The sequence below is a fragment of the Dermacentor andersoni genome, chromosome 8, assembly GCF_023375885.2.
Source record: "Dermacentor andersoni chromosome 8, qqDerAnde1_hic_scaffold, whole genome shotgun sequence".
In the NCBI taxonomy this organism is placed as follows: Eukaryota; Metazoa; Arthropoda; class Arachnida; order Ixodida; family Ixodidae; genus Dermacentor; species Dermacentor andersoni.
Window position 1 is genome coordinate 109,268,859 of NC_092821.1, and position 12,525 is coordinate 109,281,383.

The following is a 12,525-nucleotide window of genomic DNA, read 5'->3' on the forward strand; positions in this document are numbered from 1 at the left end:
GCCACTAGGTGGACTCTTGCAGAATACCTCCCCTGATCACGCAAGACGGTTTCGCCAGTGATATGAAAAACGATTACGAACACAGCGGTAATTGAAAAAAAATATATATAACCCAAATATCATCTTTGTTAACTTGAGGCAAAGCGCAAGAGAGCACACACGACAACAGAAGGACACGAAGACGCAGCGCTTCGTGCCCGTCTGTTTCCCGACGTGCTCTCTTGCGATTTACTTCGTTATGCAGTACAAGCTAGCCCACCTGTATGTTCTCTTGATATTTATTAAACCTGTTTGAACGCATCCCGACATGTCTGCAGAATACGGCTACGGTCCAAGGGCACCACATGCAACTTTTTCCTTTCGCCCACTGAAGTAGGCTTCGTTTGGTGTGCACATTACTCGAAACGCAGTTGAAAAGCCCGCCCTTGCGCTTTGGCATGGTTTCCGAGATCGTCAGCTCGACTGCAGTCTCGAAGGCCGTGAAGTTCTTGTGGCAGATCTTGGAGGCTGGGCTCTTAACCTGCAGTTTTGCTCAGAGTCCAACAGGTGGTGCCTACACCGCCGTGTCTGTGCCATCGACGTTGTATGCCAAGATAAATGTACCCAAATCGCAGGATGTAACAGGCAGCGACGCCTTCTTTTTTTCAGGGTAGCGGAAGGAACAATTATTTGAATGCAGTCAGAAACACAGCTGCGCGAAGTTCTAAGTGTTGCCAAAATAGTGCGGGGCTTGCGATGACAAGGCTTTCGATCGCAGGAAAAAGTTAATTTGTTCATGGGGTTTAAACGTCCCAATGTAACGCGAGAACTTTGAAAGACGCATTAGTTGAGAACTGATATATTTTGACGTGATGGGGTTCTTTAAGGTGCGCATTAGTCTAAGTACATGATAGTTCTTGCATTCCTCTCCCGTCGGAATGCGGTTGCCGTGGCAGGGATTCGCATCCGCGACCTCGAACACTCAGCAGCATAACGCCGTAGGGAATGAAGCCCCGTGGCTAAAGTGCTTCTTTGGGTCGCATGTCGTCTAAGTATCGTCGGGCAGACGACAGCCCGAACCTCTAGTTCCGTGCAGTGAAGGTAAGTGATTTCGTACACTCAAGAAAAATGTGCATAACACTTTTGTATTTGTTGCCAGAAAGCAACAATTGTTATCAAGCATATCCGCGTTTCCGTCTTTCCCTACAGGACTTTCCCTACAAGAAAATATGCGGCCCCCGTGCAGCAATAAACGCGGCTGTGATTGATAACAAAAGTATTGCTATTCTGTAACAAAAATCGCACTTCCAGATGTGCACATATTTAGAGGGCTTCTTTCTTTCTTTCTTTCTTTCTTTCTTTCTTTCTTTCTTTCTTTCTTTCTTCGAACATAAAACATATGCAAACAAGTGGCGTCAAAGGACCGATGCCTATGACGTATTTCCGGTTTCCGAAATCGCTTCAGCCGCATTCAGCAAGCAAACGCGTAGTAGCCTCTAAGATTCGCATTATAAATCTAGGAGGCGCTACCCTATGGCGGTTGCATTTCGACGCCATCTTTAAAATATTTTGTCAGCCTGCGAAAGCATTTACGCTACTCGACTGAGGACTAGCATGACATCTCCGACTTCTAATATTGTTCCTTTATTTACTTAAGCCCGAGAAAACGTACTGCCAAGCGCCAGAGCTCTCTAATTAACTGTGATGGCGTTTTCTAAAAACCAGTTTCAATTTCGTTTGCCAGGACGTATATATATATATATATATATATATATATATATATATATATATATATTACTCCTGAAACAGCAGTGCGTTAACGCGCGAGCTAAAGCTATCTACTGCCGCGTTGTAGTCGCGGTGAAGAACCAAGCACTGGCCAAAAGTGTTAGCTAGGAATCTAGCCTATTTTTTGGACCAACTTGGTGCCGCAGGATAGTAAGCCATAGTTTCTTACAGTTACCAGAGGGAGCTCCGGCACTGCGATGGTTCTGCAACCATGGTAATGATGGGTAGTACATGGATTCTTTTCGGCTTCAGGCGTTCTTGTGGCTTCGTTTATTACGCTTATGTAGGCCTAAATTGGAATAACCTTCAAAGCAATTTATACTTTTGTTTAATGCGGAAGGTGACAAGAGTCTGCAAGCACGCAGAATCGCGGCTAATTGCAGTGGTTCCGCTTGTCTACGCGTCCGTGGAGCAGTGATCTTAATGTCGGCTTCTGTGCTAAGAGGTCCTGAGTTCGAATCCTTCCCGTTTATTTGATTATTCACAACGCAGCATACTTTCTCAAGAATTGTCACTTGCAACGTCACGAGTCCATTTAAGGCCAGAAGCACGAAGTTGAGGCAAATCCGCGGACTACCCATAATTGCCACGCTGGCTGAACTGCCCGCTTGTAGCTCCCGTAGACACTAGCGCCACAGGTGCCTCTAGCGATTATTGTATGAAACTTTATGGGGGCAAGCAACAATCAAATCACAACCACAGCTTTCGAGAACAGTCGTCGCATCGTGAGCTCACGGCTCAAGTTCGTCTCGCTATTGACCCTTTTAGCGGCAATCCCATGTTTGATCACGTGTTGACGCCTCCATTGCTTGCCTCAGCTGCGCCCGTTGCCTCCGTGTTTACAACGGATGTGTACGAAGCCAGTGCGGCGTAACAAACCTCCGTTTCGGGAGATATCGTGGATGGTGACTTTGGTGGACGACACGAAGTTTCGGCCACAGCTTCAGAGAACGCGTAAAAGCGTTTTCGGAGCTGGTGAAGCTATGTCCAAACGGCGCGAGCAGCGTACGTGGTGTTTGTTCTCAAAGCAGGGCTAAATATATATGCTCAAAGACGTCCAAACTTTCCGCTTATGAAAGACGCCTTGGTTGCTTAGTGGCTACAGGGGGTTGGGCTGCCGAGCACGAGTTCGTGGGATCGAATCCCGGCCACGGCGGCCGCATTTCGATGGGGGGCGAATTGCGAAAACACTCGTTTACTTAGATTTAGGTGCAGGCTAAAGAAACCCCAGCTGGTCCAAATTATTCCGGAGTCCACCACTACGGCACGCCTCGTAATCAGATCGTGGTTTTGGCATGTAAAACCCCATAATTCTTTTTTTTTAGCTTTGCGCTTATGAATTCAATTATGATCAGCGTGTTTTGCTCTTCGTTCTTTATTCGGCAAATACTTTGAAGCAGCGGCTTGTCACGTTTCTGTCTCAGCGACGTTCCTCGGTGCGGTCACTGTCCGATTGTTTTCTGCCTAATCACTTGCGGTTGGTGTGCTCAGTTCCGATAGAGTTGTTCTTACTGTGCACAATACTTGAAACGTAGCCGTTGTCAGCTATAATTTGTAATACCTTATAGCAAGCATGTATTATCGCTAGTAACTCGCTTACTCTTGTGGGCCGTCACGAAACGTTCAGCTTCGACCACTCGTGTACCAGCTGTCGGTGTCATCCGTCATTTATAGCGCGTATAAAGTGCGCGTACATTCAAATGTGCGCCCGTTCACTTGTTGACACGTTGGGGACAGAGTGGGCGTAAATTGGCGCGCCAGTTAAGGTAGATGTGTGTAGGCGACGGGCACGAAACGTACTGTGAGAGGAAACGGCGCTACTTGCTTTTGTCATTGTTTAACGAGTGGTATACTCACTCTTGCCGGCGTTCCGGCGTTCAAGTCCTTTCTTTGGCAGTTAGCGATACAACGTTGGCGCATGAGTGCAGTCTTCGATTCTCGGGGGAAAGCCATGCATCGCGAAGGGTCGGAAACACAGGCTGTCCTTATCTATAGCAGCGGTCCGTGAGCTTAGTCACACAGATTCGTTTCATTCCATAATATGCCAATCACATTTTTTTTTTTCTGCAGCCAACTACTGCACGCGTCTTCAATCCACCGCTCTGCAATTTGCAGCATGATTGGGGGCACGGTGCGCTAGCGAAAACTCAGTTGCATTTGCAAGATCTGTACCTTACAAGATGGAAAATAAACTTTCATTTCATTTCATTTCATTTCCGACAGCTGATCGCACAGAAGCGAGGTGGAAGCGGTAATGGTTTCGCATTCGTGCGCTGTCGCTGAGGCGACATGCGGCGCGCCGCCGATAGTGCCATCTCGTGTCTCTAGAACAAACTGCTCCGCGAAGAGGGGTCAGTATAGTTGTACGAGTCTCGGCATATTCGAGGATGTGCAAACACCGTTCGCTTCGCGCGCACGATCTTGTTAGACAAGTCTACTTCGCCATAGAGTAAGAATATTCGAGAAAATTTTGGGCACACTAGATAGGCGTCTAGCGCCCAACGATAACTCGATATCAGTAACAATCCGGGGGAAGAACGGTCGGCAGGGAAAATTAGAACTATGAAATGCGTGTCAATAGTAGACCGGAATAAACCTCAGTGTCCGGCGTTTCGCCAGAATGACGCATTGTCACGTCGATCGAAGAGAGCACAGAAGGCCCGTCAGAAGCGCGCAGTGAGTTTAATGTTTCTTCCACACCACTGTGATTGGCTAATGTGAATTTTCTAGTGCGCCCGCTTTGGACATGCATATTTTGGATCACTCACAAGGCCATCGCAATTAAATACGACATAACGGAAGCATATTATTATTATTATTATTAGTAGTAGTAGTAGTAGTAGTAGTAGTAGTAGTAGTAGTAGTAGTAGTAGTAGTAGTAGCAGTACCTTGTTCCGACATCTGAGGACGTGCAGGTAGGTAAAATTCTGCAAACGCCGACGTCCTTGCAAATCCACTCCCCTCCCCTCCCCCCCCCCCCCCTTTTTTTTTTTTTTTTGTTGATACGTAGAAGCTTCACAGCCTAGATTTCAAATGTCACCAGCCTGCGAACGTGTGTTTACAGAGGCGCCCCATTCTTTTTCGTGCACTTCACGTTCCTATGCGCGCGCTGCATTCCAGTGAAATGCCAGCCGCGTCCAACTTGTTATCCTGTACGTCTGGTATTTATGCGTATTTATCGTTGTTAGATTTCTGTTGTAGTTTAGTTATTGAACGCGTGGCACTTGCGTCATCAGTGTTTTTTTTTTTTTTTTTTTTTTTTTTTTCATGCGTTGTGTACATACCAAAGGCATTATATAGCAGTGCGCCCGGGTGAATGCCTCGCAGCTGTTCCTCGGTAATTGAAGAAATTTAATTACTTCATTGCAACCGCCGCGATGGCTCAGTAGCTGTGACGTGCTGCTGCCGAGCACAAGGACGCGGGTTCGACTCCCTCGCCGCAGCGACTGCGTTTCGATGGGTCGGCTCGGGACAACAACGCTCGTGCACTTAGATGTAGGCGCGTGGCAAAAGGAAAAATGGCAGGGAGGTACAAATCGATGCAGAGCCCCCACGCTATGGCGTCTTACATATGCCGCGTGTTGCTTTGGGACTTTTGTAAACCCCGTGATTTGAATTCCGATTGATTGATTTGTGTTTGATCAGTTGATCGTGACGAAACGATAGATGCGAAGAGTACGGGACAGCACATCTGTCTTGTTCGTATGTCTCGTGTCCAGTCGTCTCCACTGTTCTCCGTGTTCTTTCGTTTACCTATTTATTTATTTATTCATTTATTTATTTATTTATTTACTTCGAAAAACACAAATATCGTAATCAGATACAGTCTGCAACCGCCTCCGAAGAGTCCACAAGTCCCGCCTGCCTCTATTGTGAATATATATATATATATATATATATATATATATACAAGGAATACAACGAAGGAAACCACTACAGTAAGAACACTATACAGATGTTAGTACGGCATTCACTCAGCTGGTGTTTTATAGGACGTCTTAAGAAACAGCTGAGGAACGCGCGGTAAGCGATAGAACATAAAAGGTGTGGTCGGGATGGTTAAGATATGCACAGACGCGGCATTGCGGGTTCGAGACAAACGGGGATAGCTGAGATTCTGTATAGCCGACCTTAAGGGGGAAGAAATCGAGCGCATGGGCGCGCAACGCGTAGTACAGATATGTGGCGCTCCGTTAGAGTTACAGAATGGTTGTCAAGGGCTGCCAGTACTCACGTACGGGGAAGAAACCTGGAGGCTTACGAAAAGGGCTCTACTTAAATTGAGGACGACGCAACGAGCTATGGAAAGAAGAATGAGGGGTGTAACGTTAAGGGATAAGAAAAGAGCAGATTGGGTGAGGGAACAAACGCGAGTTAATGACAGCTTAGTTGAAATCAAGAAAAAGAAATGGGCATGGGCAGGACGTGTAATTAGGAGGGAAGATAACCGATGGTCATGAAGGGTTACGGATTGGATTCCAAGGGAAGGGAAGCGTAGCAGGGGGCGGCAGAAAGTTAGGTGGGCGGATGAGATTAGGAAGTTTGCAGGGGCAACGTGGCCACAATTAGCACATGACCGGGATAGTTGGAGAAGTACGGGAGAGGCCTTTGCCCTGCAGTTGGCGTAACCAGGCTGATGATGATGATGATGCCAAGGGAACGGCGAATGCGGTCGAGGGTGGCCTAGGATTCGGTGGTGTGATGAGATTAGCAACTCTGGAGCCACGGGAGAGTGTCAGCTGACGCAATAAAGCGGAAACTCCTGCGTCGCCTATAGAGGGCGTTCACCCTGCAGCGGGCATTAAAGAGGCTTACGATGACAGACGACTTTAGTTACAACTTCTTGCCATCATTCCCACTCGCCTTTGCGGCGCGCGTATATTGGCTCTGTCGCACATCGGGTCGCGAGGAGGTCGGCTTCTCTGCGAGACTTCTGAGCTGTGTGGCTGAACTTACTCCGTCTCGAGTCGCTATCATGGGAGCCGTCGACGACTGTGCTTCGAAATATGCTCCGAAATGTTCGGAGTATCGCCGCGAACTTAACGTGAGCTGTTTTTTTTTTTTTTTCATGCAGGTTATTGAGGGAGAGAGAGAGAGAGAAATGGCTCTCTCTCCACCGTTATAGCGCTGACGACTAAGACGACGTTGGCGTTGAGAGCTCTGAGAACACGCTCGGTGTCCGACTCGATCGATCCTCGTTGATAGCTCGATTGAGCGATCCGTCTAACGCTCGAACAGTTTCGATATACTTACGAACGTCGGCCGCTATTTTGTCACCGGCTCTCCGCATAATGACTAAATTATGATATGATGAAGTGATTTTACGCTATTCCGGCAGTGTACGGAATTTTCGCAAACGCTTGTCGATAGCTAAGTAAATATAGAGAAAAAAACACTAAACAAGGCAGCAAAACAGTAACTTCTTCATTTTCTACGATTGTGTGCTGCTCAATAAACGCCGCGATAGTTGGTCAAGTGGCAGTAACAAAAAAGAAAAAAAAAAGAACGATGAGGGAAGCTGATGTGTAATCTTTTGCTGCCGTCTTGAATTGCATGCGGGGACTGCCGCGGATGCTAAATGAAATAAGTAAATTCTTTTTAGCGGTATACGAAATATCTTCAAGTATCGAAAGATGAATGAATGAATGAATCTATGCTATCGGCATTGAAAATACACACAAACCTTGCAGTAGCGTTTACCATCACGCCCGTTTCGATGACCGGGCCGGCTTCCCGTCATGAACATGGCACCTCGTCGCTACTGAGCCGTCTCATAGTTTGTGCCACGGGCAAGGCGTTAGCACGTATACTTGCGCAAATACGCTACCTACATCTCATCGGCCGGGCGGACAGTCTGAATTGTGAGAAGGAATGCGGTATTCCTGAGACGACAGAACACCTCTTGTGCATCTGCCCTCGATTTGATGTACACAGAAAATCGCTGTCAGACATCTTGTCAAAATTTGTCGTTGAACCATGAACTGAAAAGGTTCTGTTGGGACCTTCGCCTGATCCTCGTCATCAGCCTGATAGTTTGAAGGCTCTCGACAACTTTTTGCATCACAGCGGACTGGACAAGAGACGTTGGAGAGTCTTGGAGCGTGCAAGATTTTCACCATCTTCATCCTCATAATCAACGTCTTCTCTATTCTTTCTGTCTACACCCTTTCCCTTTTCCCCGCCGCCGAGTAGCAGGTCAGAACATTGATTCAGGCAGACCTCTCAGCTTTTCTATTATAATAAATACCTCTCTCTATCCCGAATCGCACACTGCGCATCAAGGTAGCGAGCGCCGGGAACGTTTGAACAGTACAGCTAATTGCGCGTAAGCTTGTGAAAATTCTCCTTAGCCGCAAACTGTATTTAACTATACAGTCATCTTACTTCATATCCTCTCTGATTAACTCACTTTCTGTAACTCACTCTTTCAAATTACTCACTCAGTTTAGACTGTTTATATATGTATTCCCACGCTTTGTAGAAGATTAGTACTACTTTAAAGTGCAGCTGAAAATACAGACAGCCCGCGAGCTGACCCTCTCTAATCTTGACGTGACACAGCAGCGGCTTTAACGTCCGTGGCCCTGGAAGTGCATAAAGTTGCGCAAGCGAGCAGTGGGCTGTCTTCTGCATTCAGTTTCATCCAAAGCGTTCCAGCGTTGCCGTACTGAACTTATTCTCAAGCTGTTCACGTAACAGGGGAAATACGACTCGATCGATCGTCGTTTGAACAAAGTGCTCAGCTGAACGAACACTCGTAGAATGGCAGATGGCAGGGGAAACTGACCAACCATTTTTTATTCGCGAAAGCACCTATTCGGGGGTACCTTGCTGGTGGATTCAGGGCTGCTTTCTGCTTTTCGCCGCTGGCATGAACGTTAAGGGCTAGCGCAATGTGAGCAGTAAAAATCGAGCTAACGTTGTATAGCATTTCGCTGGTCTTTTTGACTAATGCGGACGGTGTCCGCTAGTTCTCTATGCACGCACGAGCGAAGTTTGACGTCTGCAGCGCCCCTGGCGGCACTTCTCATTGCGCCAGCGTGGTGAGACGCCTGGTAGGTGCCGGGGCGCTGTTCCTTCTGCGCAGCAGGAGTTTGCTTGCCTGAACACCGTCCGGGAAGTTCAGGCGCAACACTAAGCAACAACAACGCTTTTGGAGCGCAGCTCTTAGTCGCCCGTTCCTGCGTTGAGCCGTCGGCGTCCTCGGCGTAACCGAACAAACAAGCACAGCAGAGCGAACGCGGAGCGCAGCTGGGGATGAAAGACGGTGAGGGCGAACATAGTGCGAGGATGAAAGCGGAGTGGAAGCATGAGGAGAGTAGCCGAGGAGGAGGAGAGTATGGCGAAAGCGCGGAGAGGAAAGCGGAATACCGCTCGAAACGGGCTCCGCGGCGGCGACCAGGCATGCGGTGAGCGCGGAAACAAAGCGCTGGCGTGGGCTTCGGACCCAATGCGCATGCGCTACTTCACCTGCGCTGCCGCCGCTGCAGAATACGCTCCACGGGAACCGCGCGTTATCCGTGTTCACGCTTTCTTTCTGAACAATGAGCGACACAACCGGTGGAAATACTTCGTCTGCCGCTGCTGCTAAACGAGCTAGACGCTTAGCGTCACCGACGAGAGGACCTTGTCGTTCGGAATCAAGTCTTTTGCCACAATGTATGGCGAATTCGAAACACCTAAACAGCTGCGCTTAAAATTGGTATTAGGGAGTAGTATCGTAATCGTTGGTGAATATTTAAAATTTCTGTTCACAGTATACACTGCAAACCGACGAAGATTGGGCTAAAAGTCTTCTGCAACAGCTGACAAAGGCCCAGTCTCCCGTAGGTAATTCAAGCACATGCGGTTGTACCATGAGGTTTACAAAATGTTACATATAATGTTTACAAAGACAGTAAGTGGAGTTTCAAACATGTTCCGTGTAACGTATAATAATAACAAGGAGTAAACATTGAAGAAGACTGGAGGAGAAAACGCGACAAAGGCGACGATATGGATATTGCCTCTATCTTTCGACTTACATCTGTCAACTTTGCTATCGCCGTCAATGGGTGAAACTGTCGATTTTCCTTTTTTGATATATTTAAGATTTCACAATTCTTGCTAAATTGTTTGACAGCACTATAGGAGCCTGGATTAGTTGGCCAACGTTAACAGCAGACACGGACAAACGACTATATACCACGAATTCTTGATTTGGAGCAAACGTCCGTTATTTCCTCTCGTAACTTTAGCGCGTCTGAAACGTTTCACTTAGTTAAGTACCTTGTTTTCGTCTAACTTTATAGCTGCATTTTGGCCAGCGCGTGCTACCACGAATATGATTTATAGGCGCCTTCGGATGCCGAAAATAGTATTTATCGAGCACAGCATCTCCATACTTCTTGCATCAATGGCGAGTGGCTTTAATCCTCGGGGAATCTAGCACAGTGTGCTGAAACAGTTGTTTGTAGCTGGCCGTATAACCAACTTAACTGGCTGCTTCGAACGTGGTACGCATTGCTAAGTGCTCAGTTCATCGAGCATGTCTTCTGTAGCGCGAGTATTTCTCAAAGTAATCCTCGACCGAAATTACAATACTATTCGTTGAAATGTATATTAAGTAATAAGATACTTCCGCACCAGGCTACACAAAAAGCAAGTGAGTGTCATGCGAAGACAATTTTGTTTAGCTTTGGTATTTTTTTTGCAATATAGTCAATTGTTTGCCTGATACGAGCGCGTTATATCAAGTACTAAAAGTGAGAGTCCGCAAAGGTTCTCGTTATTTTTTTGTCTTTTTTAACTTTGCAAAGGCACTCGCAATGCTAATTGTTTAAAGAACACTACCGCAATTTTATCTGACACTAGTCGCGTTTACTGTTTTACCGCTTTATTTCACAGAAGTAACACAGATAGTTGTTCCGTTAAGGACGTTATTTGGCAGTTACCAAGACATAGTGCTTGACCATTTGTCATTTCTGTAAAAAAAAAAAAAGTGGCACAGTAGATTAAGAAACGAAATAACTCTTCAAAAGGTAACGCAACACACGGCAGAAGGCTGAAAGGTGACCTTATGATAGTCCTTTATTTATTTCTTCAAGTACCGTACAAAAATTCGATTTGAACATGCTCAATTGAAGGATAGCGATTACATTACCAGAAATTCATCCGGATATTAGCCATTAATTTGTATTCGTTCCCGCGTTGGATTATTATTATTATTATTATTATTATTTGTTTAGAAAACATGCATGCACTAAACAAGAAAAGGAAAGTGAGGAGGAGGCTGAAGCATATAAATGGAATACAGAAAGAAGAGGAGGGAACAGGAAGAGCAAGAACGTTGGAACTTGGTGATGCACAAATGCAAATTAAGCATTAGTTCACGAGCATCGCGCATGCTGTTCATAACATATTATTGTTTGCAATTCACCTCGGGAGGAGAGGGGGGGAGACCCCTTTTTGTTATATCCCTCTCTTTTTATCTTTTTTTTTTCTGAAAGTGAGCAAATTACATATAGTTGGAAAACTTGGCTTTCCATGGTATTTTACCATGGTAGGTTATCTATCCCGCAGTATGGATACAACTGTTCGTCTTGCTGAGGGAGCGAAACCTGCGATAGCTGACTCAGAAAACGGTTCAGTGATTAGTCATTACTCATTATGTAACCGTTAATCAGTCGCGATAGTAAGGCTTAAGTCATCGTTAATTACAGCCGGCCCCGAAACACTGCCAACACAAAAAACGTAAACTAAGCTTAAGGGACAGCGCGCATATTGTTACGTTGATTTTGTTTTTGCCCTTAGCCCTCATGGACCCGTGATGCAACAGATACCAATCGTAATGCACTAACGCATCACTCCGCTTTTACTTCTTTCTTTGGAGTTTGCATTTGTATGCTCTGCGAAGCTTGAACGGATCCTTCTTTACTCATTCATGGCGGATAGTGCAAATGGAGCAGACGAATGAAACATGCCACCATGAATCTGTTCGTTCTTCTGTTCCGTAAAAATTATCCAACTACCAAATGGAACAACAGACGAAAAACAAAATGCGAACGTCTGTTCGTTGGCTCGTTCCGCAAACATTGTCTAACTGGTCTACTTATCAAATGGAAGGACAGACGAACGAAAAACTTCGACTGTCTGTTCTTTCGTATGTTCTGCCAAGATTTTTTGAACAGGTGGTCCGGTTTTCAAACGAAACCACCGACGAACGAAAAATGCGATCATCTGTTCGTTCGTCTGGTCCGCCAAGATTGTCTAACAGGTGGCCCACTTTTCTACGCTGTTGCAATTCCTGCCACACCTTGCCTTCTGGCCTCGCTGAAAAGCGAATACGACAAGTGTCACTCCAGTCGTTGTTTGCGCCCCCTCCACTCCGTGGTCCCTGGAAGTCGTCGAGTGTGCTCATTCCTGGGTCCTGCGAAGCCGCCTTCATCTGGCATCCCCACGCTTATCTTTCCGCGGGCCTCGCTACGGTCGATAACCCCCCTCGAATATGAAAACAAAACAAACAAGCAAGAATTCTTGACATCTCGAGCGCTAGTCCTTTTAACCATCGAAGTTGAGAAAGGCTTCATATGCTTCCACGCGTTAGTTACTTTAACAATGCACACGTAAAAATTGGTCAGCTGTTTGCGCTTCACAAGCTGTCGCTACACCCGAGACATCTAATCCAACTCAAACTGAGCAAAAATAACGATATTATTAATCCTAATGCTTTACATTTTGATTCTAGATGGCGCATACGTCTGTTAAACGACCTGAATG